Consider the following 15,466-nt stretch of genomic DNA (forward strand, 5'->3'; position numbering starts at 1 on the left):
AAGAAGAAGAAAAAAAAGTGGTGGAGGAAAAGGTGAACACTGCAAGAATACTCAAAAGGGCTGAGAGTTGCAAACGCCAAGAATGGCTTTGCATAGTAAATGGAATAGAACAGCTCTGAACTATAGCTTACTTTTCCTGGTTTGGTCTGACAGAATGATTGAATGCTTTTGTACAAAAATCAGAGCCTTAAAAACAAGGATTTGGTGAGATTGTAAAATGGTGTGCCACTTTGGCAAAACAGTTTGGTGGTTGGTCAAAATGCAAAACATTGTTACTCTGTTACTCAACAATTCTACCCTTAGGAATATATCCTCAAACTACTGAAAATGTGCACCTATGAAACATGTACATGAAGGTTTACAGCAGTGTGTTGCTAATAGTAAAAAAGTTAAAACAACTCAAATAGCTATCAAATACTGGAGAGAAATAAAATGTGGCTTATTCATACAATATAATATTATTAAGACATAAAAATGAATGAGAAACTGACAGATTAATTGACTTTGGTGAACCTTCATAGAAAAAAAATCTTAGCCATTTGTATTTCTTCTCTGAGAACTATCTATTCATATCATCAGCCCATTTGTTGATTGGATGATGTGATTCTAATTAAGTGGTTTTATTAATGTTTTAATCAAATGGTATAGTAATGTGATTAAATCAGATAGCTTGAGCTTTGTAGTCCTGTATTTAAGCAATTTAAGTGCCTTAGATGTCTCACATTAGATACATATCTTTTTTCTCCAGTATACAGACTGTCTCCTCACTCTGATGTTTTCCTTGTTTGTACAGAAAGTTTTGCATTGTATGCAATTCAAACTTCCCATCCTTAGGGTCATATCCTCTGCAATGAAGAGCTTTACAGAAAATCCTTGCCTTTGTGTATGTTCTAAAGTATGTTCCTGTGTTTTCTTCTGGTAGCTTCAAAGTTTCAAGTCTTACAGTAAAATTTCTAGTCCATCCTAAACTGAACATTTTGCATGGTAAGAAATATACATCTAGTTTCATTCTTTTAAGTTGTGACATCCAGTTTCCCTTTCACTGCCATTTTCCCACTGCATAATGTGATTAAATTGCTAGCAACCCACAGAATCAGCTTAATGGTCAAAGAAATTTGGGGGGAGTGAATGCACAATCATGGGATATTTATCGTAGGGTCCAGGAAAGTTGAGCTATGTCCCACACTGATCTGCTTGATCCAAGATCTCAGCATCCAAACCACAAGGTAGCCAAAAGAGAGTACCATTTACATCCCAGGTCTTAAGGGTCACAGGTGGCCATGCCCCAGGGCAGGTACCTCAAGGTCATAGGCAGGTATAACAGCTACATGCTACCTCACTAGGGATGGTGCTCCAGGGAATGGCTCAAACAGCCACCCACTACAACTCCTCCTTTTGTCTAAATAAGAAAGTTCTAACCTAACACAAAACTATATTCAATAGGAGTGATTACCAAGGAGAAATAAAGGGTAATGACTGGGTGTTTTTCACATTTCTGTAAGAAGTCAGGTTCCTGGGGTAGTGTATTTATTTCTGGGTACTTTCTTCTATTCCATTGATCTGCTTGTCTATGACTGTGTTGGTTCATAAAGTCTTCTTTCATTACTAAGGATGTGTAGTATAATTGGAGATCAAGTATTGTGATACCCCCCCCAGCAACGGTCTTTTTTTCTTAGACATGCTTTGATATTCTTATCTTTATGTGTGTGTGTGCTTCCATATGAATTTTAGAATTAAACTTTTTTATTTCTGTGGATATTGTCATTGGAAAATTGATTTAAATTGTGTTGAATCTGGAATCACCTTTGGTAATATAGCTGTTTTAACAATATTATTTCTGGTGCTCCTTTCATATTTGATGCTCATGAAAACATTGGAATCTTCCCATCACCCAGTGTCTCCTTAATATCTTTTTATCAGCATCTTACAGTTTTCACTTTAGGAGTATTTGACTTCCCTACTTAATTCCTTACTTACTTCATTCCTAGGTATTTATTTTTATTGTTAAAGCTGATGTGAACAGAACTTTAAGAACTTAAATAACTTTCAGAACTCAAAGCTGATGTGAACCGAACTTGATTTGTTGCTTGTTCGTTATTTGTGTTCATAGAAAAGCTATGGAATTTTTTTGTTTTTTTGTTGTTGTTTTTTTGTTTGTTTTTTGTTTTATTTTTTGTTTTATGAGACAGGGTTTCTCTGTGTAGCTTTGTGCCTTTCCTGGAACTCACTTGGTAGCCCAGGCAGGCCTCGAACTCACAGAGATCCACCTGCCTCTGCCTCCCTAGTGCTGGGATTAAAGGCGTGCACCACCACCATCCGGCTAAGCTATGGAATTTTTAATGTTCATTTTCTGTTTTCTGCTAGGAAGTGCTTATCAATCTCAGAATTCTCTGCAGTGTTTTCAGATTGTGTTCATTGAGCAATGCTGTCCTCTGAAGATAGAGATAATTCGACCTCCTCCTTTTTCATTCACGTGTCTTTTAGTTCTTTCTCTCGATTTACTACTCAAGCAAAAACTTCAAGAAGAAGCAGGAGAAAGAGAGACAGACAGAAAGAGAGAGCAAGAGCAAGAGTATGTGTGAGAGAGCTCCTCTCTGGTTTAGAAGCAATTCGTTCAGTCTTTTCTCTAGTAAGATGTTAGGTGTGGAAAAAAAGTATTACTGGGCAGTGGTGGTGCATGCCTTTAAAACCAGCACTTGGGGGGCAGAGGCAGAGGCAGGCAGATCTCTGAGTTCCAAGACAGCCACAGCTACACAAAGAAAGCCAGGGCTACACAGAGAAACCCTGTCTCAAACTACCTTCCCCTCACAAAAAAAGTTAGGTGTAGGTTTGTTGTATATGTTCTTTATTATATCGAGTTATATTTCATCTCCTACCTCCAGGGTGTTCATCATGAAGGAATGTTCAATGACGTCAAAGGTCTTTTCTGCATCTATTAAGGCAATCATGTGATTTCTGCTCTTGAGAATATTTGGGCTATTTATATTTATTGATTTTAAGATTTTGAAAAATCCTTTCATCCTTAAAAGAAAATCAAGTAGATCATATTGTATGGTCTTCTTAATGTGTTCTTTTCTCACATATTTTTTGAGCATGTCATGCATTTGAGTACTGTGTTTATACCATTTCTACTCTACTCTCTACTCCTTATAACTCTTCCCAATGAAGCCAACTCCTCAAATTCCTGGCCTCTTCCTTTTTAATATATGTTATATACATATGTATAATTACATATATGTTATATGTAGAGTATATATACATATATAAATATATACACAAATATTATATTATTATAATATATATCAGGGGACTTGTACCAGAAGAAGTCTAACACTCCTTCACTTACTAGCTATTAATTAATTACCCACAGCTTTTTGTTCAGGGGTGAGACCTTGTGAGATTTCCTTCTTCCATGTTGTCAACTGGTATTGTCATTGGACAGGTCTTATTTAGGAGACTATTTTGGTGAGATGTCATGGGTTCAGCCTCCTATCATACATAGAAATCGATATCTTATATCGGACTTCCTGGGCTTCTGACTCTTACGGTCTTTCTCCTTCTTCTCCTTGATGTTCCCTGAGCCTTAAATATAGCGTTTGCTCAGTACATATATCAACTGGGCTTTGGAAAATCCTCCCTAAGAGTGTATTCTTAGCAATTTGCCTTTTAGGTAATAACAGACAAAACAAAGCTGAGAATCAAGGTTTTGTAAAACCGTCTTTTAAAAGGAGCTGTTTGGGGGGGTGGGTATGCATATGTTTGTGGATGCATGAGGGGGCCAAAAGCATTGGATCCTTTGAAGCTGGACTTAGAGGCAGTTGTCAGCTGTCTTCTGTGGGTGATAGGAGCAGAACTCAGGTTCTCTGCACGAGCAAAGTAGAGCCTTATCTCTTAATGATTGAGCCATCTTTTCAGCCCCAGACACTCAAGATTCACCCCATACTGCTTGGCCTTAGTTTTTTTGTTAGGAATTTCTATGATTATGTTTTAAAGTGTAGGCACTTATAACTTTAAACTTTCTTCTTAGACCTGCTATAACTACATCCCAAGGGTACTGCTAATCTTGTTTTCATTTCCATTTGATTCCAGAAAATTAAGACTGTCTTCCCTGGCAGCTCCAATGACATACACATAATATGAGATAATTAGCTGTGCATTTGTATATTCTCTGTGATTTCTTTTACTATTGATTTCTAGTTTTATTCTGATGAAGTACAAGAAATTATTTTAATCCTTTTGTGTACGTTATAACTTGTTCCGTGCATGGCCTACAATGGAGTCTATGTAAAGAAGGAACTTACATTTGTGTTTGATGGAATATTCTCCAAGAGGTGTTAAGACCACTTGTTATATGGTAGAGTTTAATTATGAAGGTTCTTTGTGACTTTTAGTTTGTATAATCTTTCTAAAAATGAGACTAGAATATTGAAATCTACTTCTATTATTGTATTAGATTTATCTAATCCTTTAAAGCCTATTAGTATTTGTTTTGTAAATTGGGAGTACCAACATTTAAAAGAAAAACATCTACAATTGTTCCATCTCACTAAATAATTTCCTATGTTGATATATAGTGGCTTTATCACTTCTGGTTAATTTTATTTTTATGTCCACTTTATCATTTGTCAGGATAGCTGTCCTCTTTTGCAGCTTCTATTCCTTTATAGGTTGATGATTCTTGATTCTCAATCTGTAGCTGTCTTTACCAGGTAGTGTATTTCTTGGCAACAAAAGATAATTGAGCTACCAAGGACCCACAACATCCCTAGGCTGGGACTCAGATAGGTGACACTAATTGTCCTTCTTTTCTCCCATTCTAGTCCCTCCAGACTTACTTTTAGTCCCTGTAAGAGCCTCTCCTCCCAGCTTACTTCCTTACTCCTGGACTTAAACTCTTTGTACAGACCTGGAGTTTCCCTAGTACATTCTCAACATCCCTTTAACCCTTTCTTTCTTACACATCTCCATTCTTTTGTGACTCCCACCAATTGACACAAACAGGGACCTCATAGCCACTACACTTGGCTAGGACCTAGAGTAGGCAATGGCAACTAAAGAAGAAAATGCCTGCCCAACAAAGATGAGACCAGATATCTACACCATGAAACACTTCAAACATCAAAAATCCAGGTGCCTATATCCCAGCACAAAAACACAAATATGAACAACCAAGAAAACAAACCTCCCACAGAAACCAGAAGCCTTATTGTAATAGCCCTTAGAAAAACAATATAGCTGGAGTATAAGACAAGGTCTTCAAAATAGCAATCATGAATATGTTCAAGACCTTAAAGAGAATATGAACCAATTCCTTGATGAATACCATGTAAATACAAGCAGTTGCATGAAACAGTGAAAACAAGTTGGGACACAAAAGTAGAATTTACAAATCAATTTAATTACTAAAGAAAATTCAAACTGAAAACAACAACAACCACAAAACAAACAAACAAAGAAGCCTGGAAATGAAAAACTAAGAATGTCAAACAAAAAGATCAGATGTAAGCTGTACCAACAGATTACAAGTGGAAGAGAGAATTTCAGGTGTTAGAGATAAAAGAAATGGGTAGCTCAGTCAAAGAAAATGTTAAATCTGAGAAAATACAAACACAAAACTTTCAAGAAATCTGAGATACTCTGAAGAGACCAAATCTACAAATAAGAGGAATAGAAGGAGGAGAAGAAACCCAGGTCAAAAGCACAGAAACTATTTTAAACAAAACTATAGAAGAAAATTTCCAAGTCTAAAGAAAGCAGTGGCCATCAAGGTACAAGAAGCATACAGCAAACACTTAGCCAAATTAACCAAAAGGCAAAGAGAGAGCACCCAAATTAACGAAATCAGAAATGAAAAGGGAGACATAACAACAGACAATGAGGAAATCCAGAGAATCATCGGATCATACTTCAAAAACCTGTAGTCCACAAAAATGGAAAACCAGGAAGAAATGGACAATTTTCTGGACAAATACCACATACCAAAATTAAATCAAGACCAGATAAACCATCTAAATAGATCAATAATCCCTAAAGAAATATAAACAGTTATCAAAAGTCTCCCAACCAAATAAAAGCCCAGGACCAGATGGTTTCAGTGCAGAATTCTACCAGACTTTCAAAGAAGAACTAATATCAATACTCTTCAAAGTGTTCCACACAATAGAAACAGAATGAACACTACCAAACTCTTTTTATGAGGCTGCAATTACCCTGATACCCAAACCACACAAAGATGCAACAAAGAAAGAGAACTACAGACCAATCTCCCTCATGAACATTGATGCAAAAATACTCAAAAAAATATTGGCAAACTGAATCCAAGAATACATCAAAAAAATTATCCATCACAACCAAGTAGGATTCATCCCAGGGATGCAAAAATGGTTCAACATACAAAAATCTGTCAATGTAACACACCATATAAACAAACTGAAAAAAAAAACCCACATGATCATCTCATTAGATGCTGAAAAAGCCTTTGACAAAATCCAACACCCCTTCAGGATAAAGGTCTTAGAAAGATCAGGAATACAGGGAACATTCCTAAACATAATAAAGGCAATTTATAGCAAGCCAACAGCCAACATCAAATTAAATGGAGAGAAACTCATAGTGATACCACTAAATTCAGGAACAAGATAAGGCTGTACAGTTTCCCCATATTTATTCAATATAGTACTAGAAGTTCTAGCTAGAGCAATAAGGCAACAAAAGGAGATCAAAGGGATACAAATTGGAAAGGAAGAAGTCAAACTTTCACTATTTGCAGATGATATGATAGTATACATAAGTGACCCCCAAAACTCTACCAGGGAACTCCTACATCTGATAAACTCCTTCAATAAAGTGGCAGGATACAAGATCAACTCAAAAAAATCAGTATCCCTCCTATACACAAATTATAATAGGGCTGAGAAAGAAGTCAGAGAAACATCACCCTTTACAATAGCCAAAAATAATATAAAATACCTTGGAATAACACTAACTGAACAAGTGAAGGACCTTTTTGATAAGAACATTAAATCTCCAAAGAAAGAAATTTAAGAAGATATCAGAAAATGGAAGGATCTCCCATGCTCATGGATAGGTAGGATTAACAGAGTAAAAATGGCAATCTTACCAAAAGCAATCTTCAGATTCAACGCAATCCCCATCAAAATCCCAACACAATTCTTCACAGACTTGAAAAGAAAAATACTCAACTTCATATGGAAAAACAAAAGACCCAGGATAGTGAAAAGAATCCTATACAATAAAGCAATCTTTGGAGTCATCACCATCCCTGACCTCAAACTCTACTATAGAGCTTTAGTAATAAAGACAGCTTGGTACTGGTATAAAAACTGGCATACAGACCAACGGAATCAAATTGAAGACCCTGACATTAATCCATGCACATATGAACACCTGGTTTTTGACAAAGAAGCCAAAACTATACAATGGAAAAAAGAAAGTATCTTCAACAAATGGTGCTGGCATAACTGGATGTCAATATGTAAAAGATTACAAATAGATCCATATCTGTCACCATGCACAAAACTCAAGTCCAAGTGAATCAAGGACCTCAACATAAATCCAGTTACACTAAAGTTAATAGAAAAAAAAGTAGGAAATACTCTTGAACACATTGGCACCGAAGACCATTTCCTAAATATAACACCAACAGCACAGACCCTGAGTACAACAATTAATAAATGGGACATCTCGAAATTGAGAAGCTTTTGCAGGGTGAAAGACACGGTCAGTAAGACAAAAAGACAGCCAACAGAATGGGAAAAGATCTTCACCAACCACACATCTGACAGAGGATTGATCTCCACACTATATAAAGAAGTCAAGAAACTAGACATCAAAATACTGAACAATCCAATTAAAAAATGGGCTAAAGAGCTAAACAGAGAATTCACAAAACAAGAATCACAAATGGCTGAAAGACATTTAAAGAAATGCTCAACATTCTTAATCACCAGAGAAATGCAAATCAAAACAACTCTGAGCTACCACCTTACACCTGTCAGAATGGCTACGATCAAAAACACCAATGACAGTCAATGTTGGAGAGGATGTAAAGCAAAGGGAACACTCCTCCACTGTTGGTGGGAATGCAAGCTTGTACGGCCACTGTGGAAATCAGTATGGTGGTTTCTCAGAAAATTAGGAATCGAAGTACCTCAGGACCCAGCCATACCACTCTTGGGCATATACCAAAGGAATGCTGATTCATACCATAAAGATACATGCTCAACTATGTTCATAGCAGCACTATTTGTAATAGTCAGAACCTGGAAACAACCTTGTTGCCCATCAACTGAAGAATGGATGAAGAAAATGTGGTACATATACACAATGGAGTACTACTCAGCCGAGAAAAACAATGAAAGCATGAAATTTGCAGGCAAATGGATAGAACTAGAAAAAAATCATCCTGAGTGAGGTAACCCAAACCCAGAAAGACAAACATGGTATGTACTCACTCATAAGTGGATTCTAGATAGAAAATAAAAAACAATCAGACTACAACCCACAGAACCATGGAGGCTACAGATATAGCATGGAGGTCCCTAGGATGACTGTGGCTTATAATAAATTTTGGTTTTACTCAAATCCTGAGCAAGCCTCAAGGAAACATCTCACTATTAAGATAAGAATACATACTGTATCAAGCTGATAATAGAAAAATAAATAAATAAATAAATAAATTTTAATCAATAAAAAATAAATAAAAATAAAAAAGAAGTATACAGAAGAACAAATAAATAGGACAAGAAAAGAAACCCACCATAGTACAGAACAATCAAAGCAATAAGGAAATTAAAAACTCATGGAAATTGAACAACTCTCTACTGTACGACTACTGGGTCAAAGCACAAATAAAGAAATTAACGATTTCCTAGAATTCATTGAAAATATATGCACAACATACTCAAACTTAGAGGATGCAATAAAAGCAGTGCTAAGAGGAAACTTCATTGCATTAAGTACCTTTATGAAGGAATTAGAGAGATCTTGTACTAGCAACTTAATATTACACCTGAAAACTCTAAAACAAAAAGAAGCAAACTCACCCAACAAAAATAAATTGAAGGAAATAATCAAACTCTGTGCTGAAATCAACAAAATAGAAACAAAGAGAACAATACAAAGAATCAATAAAACAAAGAGTTGCTTCTTTGAGAAAATCAACAAGATAGGCAAACCCTTATCCAAACTAACCAAAAGACAGACAGAGAGAGCATCCAAATTAACAAAATCAAAAACAAAAAGGGGGACATAACAACAGAGACTGAAGAAATCCAGGGAATCATTAGTTCATACTTCAAAAACCTGTACTCTACAAAACCGAAAACATCTAAAGGAAGAGAAAAAAATTTCTTGATAGATACCACTTACCAAAGCTAAATCAAAATCAGAGAAACAACTTAAATAGATCTGTGACCCCTAAGGAAATAGAAGCAGTCATTAAAATTCTTCCAACCCAAAAATATCAGGGCCAGAGGGTTTTAGTGCATAATTCTACCAGACTATCAAAGAAGAACTAATACCAATATTCCTCAAATTATTCCACAAAATAGATAACAAAAGGAACAATACCAAGTTCATATTATGAAGCCCCAGTTACCCTGATGACCAAGCCATACAAAAACTCAACAAAAAATAGAAATAAAGACCAATTTCCCTCATGAATTTAGATGCAAAAATACTCAATAAAATACTTGAAAACTGAATCCAAGAACACATCAAAAAGATCATCCACCATGATCAAGTAGGCTTCATCCCAGAGACACAGGGATGGTTCAACTTAATGAAAATCAGTATAGTCCACCATATAAACAAACTGAAATAAAGGAAATTAAAAGCTGCAAGGAAAAAAGACAAAATCATAAACAAAAAGCAGGCCAGTTAGAATAATATCCAAATTTTCAACAGAAACTCTGAAATACAGAAGAGCCTGGATTTATGTTCCACAAGGTCTAAAAGACAACAGATACAGCCCAGACTGTTATACCTAGCTGATGCCTTCTGATGTGCAATGGAACAGCAGCTGAAACAGTTATTCTTGAAGAGTAATTAAGCTCATGCCTCTCAATAGTAGACTGGCATTTAATAGAGGGATGTGAAAAGAACGGGATGCTGAGATGAAGCCACATATACACAGCCAAGAAGAATGGACAGCTGGATTTAAAAAAAACAATCAACAATTTTCAGAATTTAAAATCCTGAAATCAAGACAGGACACTAGTGGAATTCAGGTGTTTCTGGTACATGGACTGCTCACCCAATGTGAGGTTGAACTATTGACCTTGTGTACATCCTACGTCACAAATGAGTCTGTCAGATACACCAAGCCTATAGGTTGAAGATGATATCCCAACACTGTGGAGAAACCTCAGGTGACTGTCCAGGCAGCTGGCTGTTTCTGTCAACTCACATTTTTTTTGGAAGTTGCTTGCATGCACTTCCTGTGGTGGTAATCTAATTGTATTGAAATATTATTTTGATTTGTACTGAAATATTAATTTGATTGTATGTTAATAAATAAAGTTGTCTGGGGGTCAGAGCTATTAGAGCCATAGCAAGAGTGTGGCGGTGGTGGCACACGCCTTTAATCCCATAGATATCTGTGTGTTCAGGGTCAGAGCTATTAGAGCCATAGCAAGAGTGTGGCGGTGGTGGCACACGCCTTTAATCCCATAAGATCTCTGTGTGTTCAGGGATACAGCCAGCATTGGAGACATATGCCTTTAAGACCTAGGGGGCTGTACATTCAGACAGTGACGAGGCAGTCATGTGTTTGGGTTTACAACCAATGAGAAGGCAGAACAACATACTTTAAAAATACGAACCGACAGGAAGTAGGTCTCTTTTCGCGAAGCTGGGACAGCAGGAGGAAGGGAGAATGAAGGTTAAGGAATCTGAAGAACACTGGACAAATGAGACAACTGAAGAAAAGGGACAAATCATCTATCCCAAGAAACAGAGTGAAACGGTGTATGGGTATATATTATCTAAAAAAAATTTTATGTCTTCCTAAATGTTTGTTTCTGCTTTTCTCTAAAGATTTAACACTATTGGTTTTCTAATAGTCCCAGTTCAATTAAAATTTAAAGCTGACTTTGGAGTTGGAGAATGGCTCTCTCCTTCTTTAAAATCAAGCATGTTGTTAAAAGGAAAATACAAACTCCCTGTATCATGCCAGAATAAGAGCCATCTTCTGCTATGGTACAGGACAAAAGCAAAATTAATTAAGGGACTATTCTATTACTAATCTCAACTCTTTGATTCTATTCTGATTCTTTAAACTTTTCTCAAAGTATAAATTTTATATCAAAATTTACAAGATTAATATATATATATATACATTTTAAACTTTGTTAAGATATGAATGGTCACATAGAGTACTAACTAATTCTAGAAAAAAGGCTAGCTGCATATATATGTTTTTGTGTTCGAGTCTCTTATCAGTTTTCTGCAGGAAATCACGGCCAGGCCTAATATCAACTGAAGTCTCCAGAAAGAAGATGGGGCCCCACAACAACAACAATTCCACGTGGACAATAATAATATCATTAAGCTGACAAACATCATCCACAGATCAGCTTTGAACTACAAGGTGCTCAGAGCAATTTTGAGATGACTAGCTGAGATGATCCAGTCTCAAAGACTACTTGAATAAGGACTTGAGATAAACCCTGAACTTTGGCATTATACACAGACTGGATAGTGAAGGATATAGTTACCTCTCTTAGAATTTGACAATTAACCTAAAATTTTTCTTTCAGGATAAAGAAAACTTCGCCCATACCCAGCAGGAAGCAATTTTAAGAATACGACGCCCACATTCCCAAAGAGGTGGTGTGGGGCAGGTGGTTTTTTGGTCTTTTTAATGGGTTCTGGGTCTGGGATAATTTTCAGTATTTAGGGGGTTGGTTACAAGTTATTGTCAAGGGTTAGGAAAAAGGCTAAGCAAAGGAGATTAGATTTAAGGTTCTTGTTTAAAAAAAAAAGAAAGAAAGAAAGAAAGAAGGAAAGAAAGAAAGAAAGAAAGAAAGAAAGAAAGAAAGAAAGAAAGAAAGAAAGAAAGAAAGAAAGAAAGAAAGAAAGAAAAGAGAAAGACAATTACTAGTTTTAAATACTTTACATTGGATTGAATTGTTTTATATTGTACACAAATTTGAAACTGATATTGTTAGAAAATGCTATATGTATATTTCTAATTGTATTTATTCCATCCATTTAACAATGTAATGCAAATTTCTGATCCTTGAATGTTATTATTATCAACTATTAGGATATAAAGAAATGAAAGCTAGTAGTTAGACATTATCATAGAACTTGTAGTCATATTAGATATGTTTTAAAAATTGAGCAGAGATGTTTTAGACAGGTCATCTTCAAACCCTTCAGAGATCTACAGAATATGGCATTTAAAATGTTTTAATAACTTAGAAAATTTTTCTTTTTTGAGACATGTCGGCTCCTGGCAGTACCAATCTACTTTAGAGAAAATATGGGCATTGAAGAAACTGCATATGGAGTCAACTTTCATTCTGGCAAAAGTTAGCCACTGGACAACAAAGTATCCTCGAATCAACAGGACAAAATGGACAGACAGATCACGAAACAAGGGACTACTGATTCTTGCCAAAACAAGTGTGGTTATGGCTTTATCAAAAGGCATCTTCTGAGGCCAGGACAATATGGCCCCATCCCTGAAGTGGCCTTCGCATCCGGAAAAGGTACGGTGCCCTTTTCTTCGAAGGCAGCTTAACAGGCAGAGGGCCGATGGATTCTGTTGTACAATGGAACAGCAGCTGAAAGCTCATGCCTCTCAAAAGTAGACTGGCATTTAATAGAGGGATGTGGAGAAGAAGGGGATGCTGAGATGAAGCCATATATACACAGCCAAGAAGAATGGACAGCTGAATTAAAAAACTGTCAACAATTTCCAGAATTTAAAATCCTGAATCATGACAGGACACTAGTGGAATTCAGGTGTTTCTGGTACGTGGACTGCTCTCACCCAATGTGAGGTTGAACTGTTGACCTTGTGTACATCCTACTTCACAAATGAGTCTGTCAGATACACTAAGCCTATAGGCTGAAGATGATGCCCCAACACTGCGGAGAAACCTCAGGTGACTGTCCAGGCAGCTGGCTGTTTCTGTCAACTCACAAAATTTTTTTGGAAGTTGCTTACATGCACTTCCTGTTTTTATTTTTGTTAGCTAATATTATTCCCTTCTTGGGTCTCTGAGGGAGTTGAAGATTAGTTAGTTATGGTTGAAGATTAGTTAGTTATAGTTGAAAATTAATTAGGATAGAAAGTACATTAGATACATCTTGGAATTATCAAAATAGGATAGATAATGGAATTATTTTCTCTGATTCGTCAAATACCTGTTTAGGTATTTATTACTTGTATATATTGTATATAGTTATTGTACTTTTGTATATAGTTTTTCTTTTGTTAGTCATAACCTTTTGCTTTTTTTCTTTTTATTAAAATAGAAAAGGGGAAATGTGGTGGTAATCTAATTGTATTGAAATATTATTTTGATTTGTACTGAAATATTAATTTGATTGTATGTTAATAAATAAAGTTGTCTGGGGGTCAGAGCTATTAGAGCCATAGCAAGAGTGTGGCGGTGGTGGCACACGCCTTTAATCCCATAGATATCTGTGTGTTCAGGGTCAGAGCTATTAGAGCCATAGCAAGAGTGTGGCGGTGGTGGCACACGCCTTTAATCCCATAAGATCTCTGTGTGTTCAGGGATACAGCCAGCATTGGAGACATATGCCTTTAAGACCTAGGGGGCTGTACATTCAGACAGTGACGAGGCAGTCATGTGTTTGGGTTTACAACCAATGAGAAGGCAGAACAACATACTTTAAAAATACGAACCGACAGGAAGTAGGTCTCTTTTCGCGAAGCTGGGACAGCAGGAGGAAGGGTGAGATTTTAGCTCTGAGCTCTGACTTCTCGGCTTTCTCTTTTACATTGTTTCTGTGTTTCTTATTTAATAAGACGGTTGGTTACATCTACAACTTCCTGTTTTTATTTTTGTTAGGTAATATTATTTCCTTCTTGGGTCTCTGAAGGAGTTGAAGATTAGTTATAGTTGAAGATTGATTAGGTTAGAAAGTGAATTAGATACATTTTGGACTTACCAAAATAGCATAGATAATGGAATTATTTTCTCTGAATTTGTCAAATACAAATGGACTAGACATTGTTTAGGTATTTACTACTTTTATATAATGCATATAGTTATTGTACTTTTGTATATAGTTTTTCTTATGTTAGTTATAACCTTTTCCCTTTTTTCTTTTTATGAAAATAGAAAAGGGGAAATATGGTGATACTTTATTTGTACTAAAATGTTATTTGTATGTGTAGATGTAACCAACCGTCTTATTCAATAAGAAACACAGAACCAATGTAAAAGAGAAAGCCAAGAGGTCAGAGCTCAGAGCTAAAATCTCATCCTTCCTCCTACAGTGGTCCTAGCTTCCCGAAAGAGCTACTTCCTGTGTGTACGTCTTTTTATCGTCTTTTTGTTCTGCCTTTTCATTGGTTGTAAACCCAAATACGTGACTGCCTCGTCACTGCCTGTATGTATAGCCCCCCAGGTCTTAAAGGCATATGTCTTCAATGCTGGCTGTATCCCTGAACACACAGATATCTACCTAGCTCTTCTACCAAGTGCTGGGATTAAAGGCGTGTGCCACCACCACCACCACCACCACCACCACCACCACCACCACCACCACACTCTTGCTATGGCTCTAATAGCTCTGACCCCCGGGCAACTTTATTTATCAACATACAATCAAAATCACATTTCAGTACAATTAGAATACCACCACATTTCCCCTTTTCTATTTTAATAAAAAGAAAGAAAAAAGCAAAAGGTTATAACTAACAAAAGAAAAACTATATACAAAAGTACAATAACTATATACAATATATACAAGTAATAAATACCTAAACAATGTCTAGTCCAGTTGTATTTGACAAATCAGAGAAAATAATTCCATTATCTATCCTATTTCGGTAAGTCCAAAATGTATCTAATTCACTTTCTATCCTAGTTAATCTTCAACTATAACTAACTAATCTTCAACTCCCTCAGAGACCCAAGAAGGAAATAATATTACCTAACAAAAATAAAAACAGGAAGTACATGCAAGCAACTTCCAAAAAATTTGTGAGTTGATAGAAACAGCTGCCTGGATAGTCACCTGAGGTTTCTCCACAGTGTTGGGGCATCATCTTCAGCCTACAGGCTTAGCGTATCTGATAGACTCATTTTTGAAGTAGGATGTACATCAGGTCAACAGTTCAACCTCACATTGGGTGAGCAGTCCATGTACCAGAAACACCTGAATTTCACTAGTGTCCTGTCATAATTCAGGATTTTAAATTCTGGAAATTGTTGGCAGTTTTTTAATTCAGCTGTCCATT

Source organism: Peromyscus maniculatus, chromosome 10 (genome assembly GCF_049852395.1).
Source record: "Peromyscus maniculatus bairdii isolate BWxNUB_F1_BW_parent chromosome 10, HU_Pman_BW_mat_3.1, whole genome shotgun sequence".
Classification (NCBI taxonomy): Eukaryota; Metazoa; Chordata; class Mammalia; order Rodentia; family Cricetidae; genus Peromyscus; species Peromyscus maniculatus.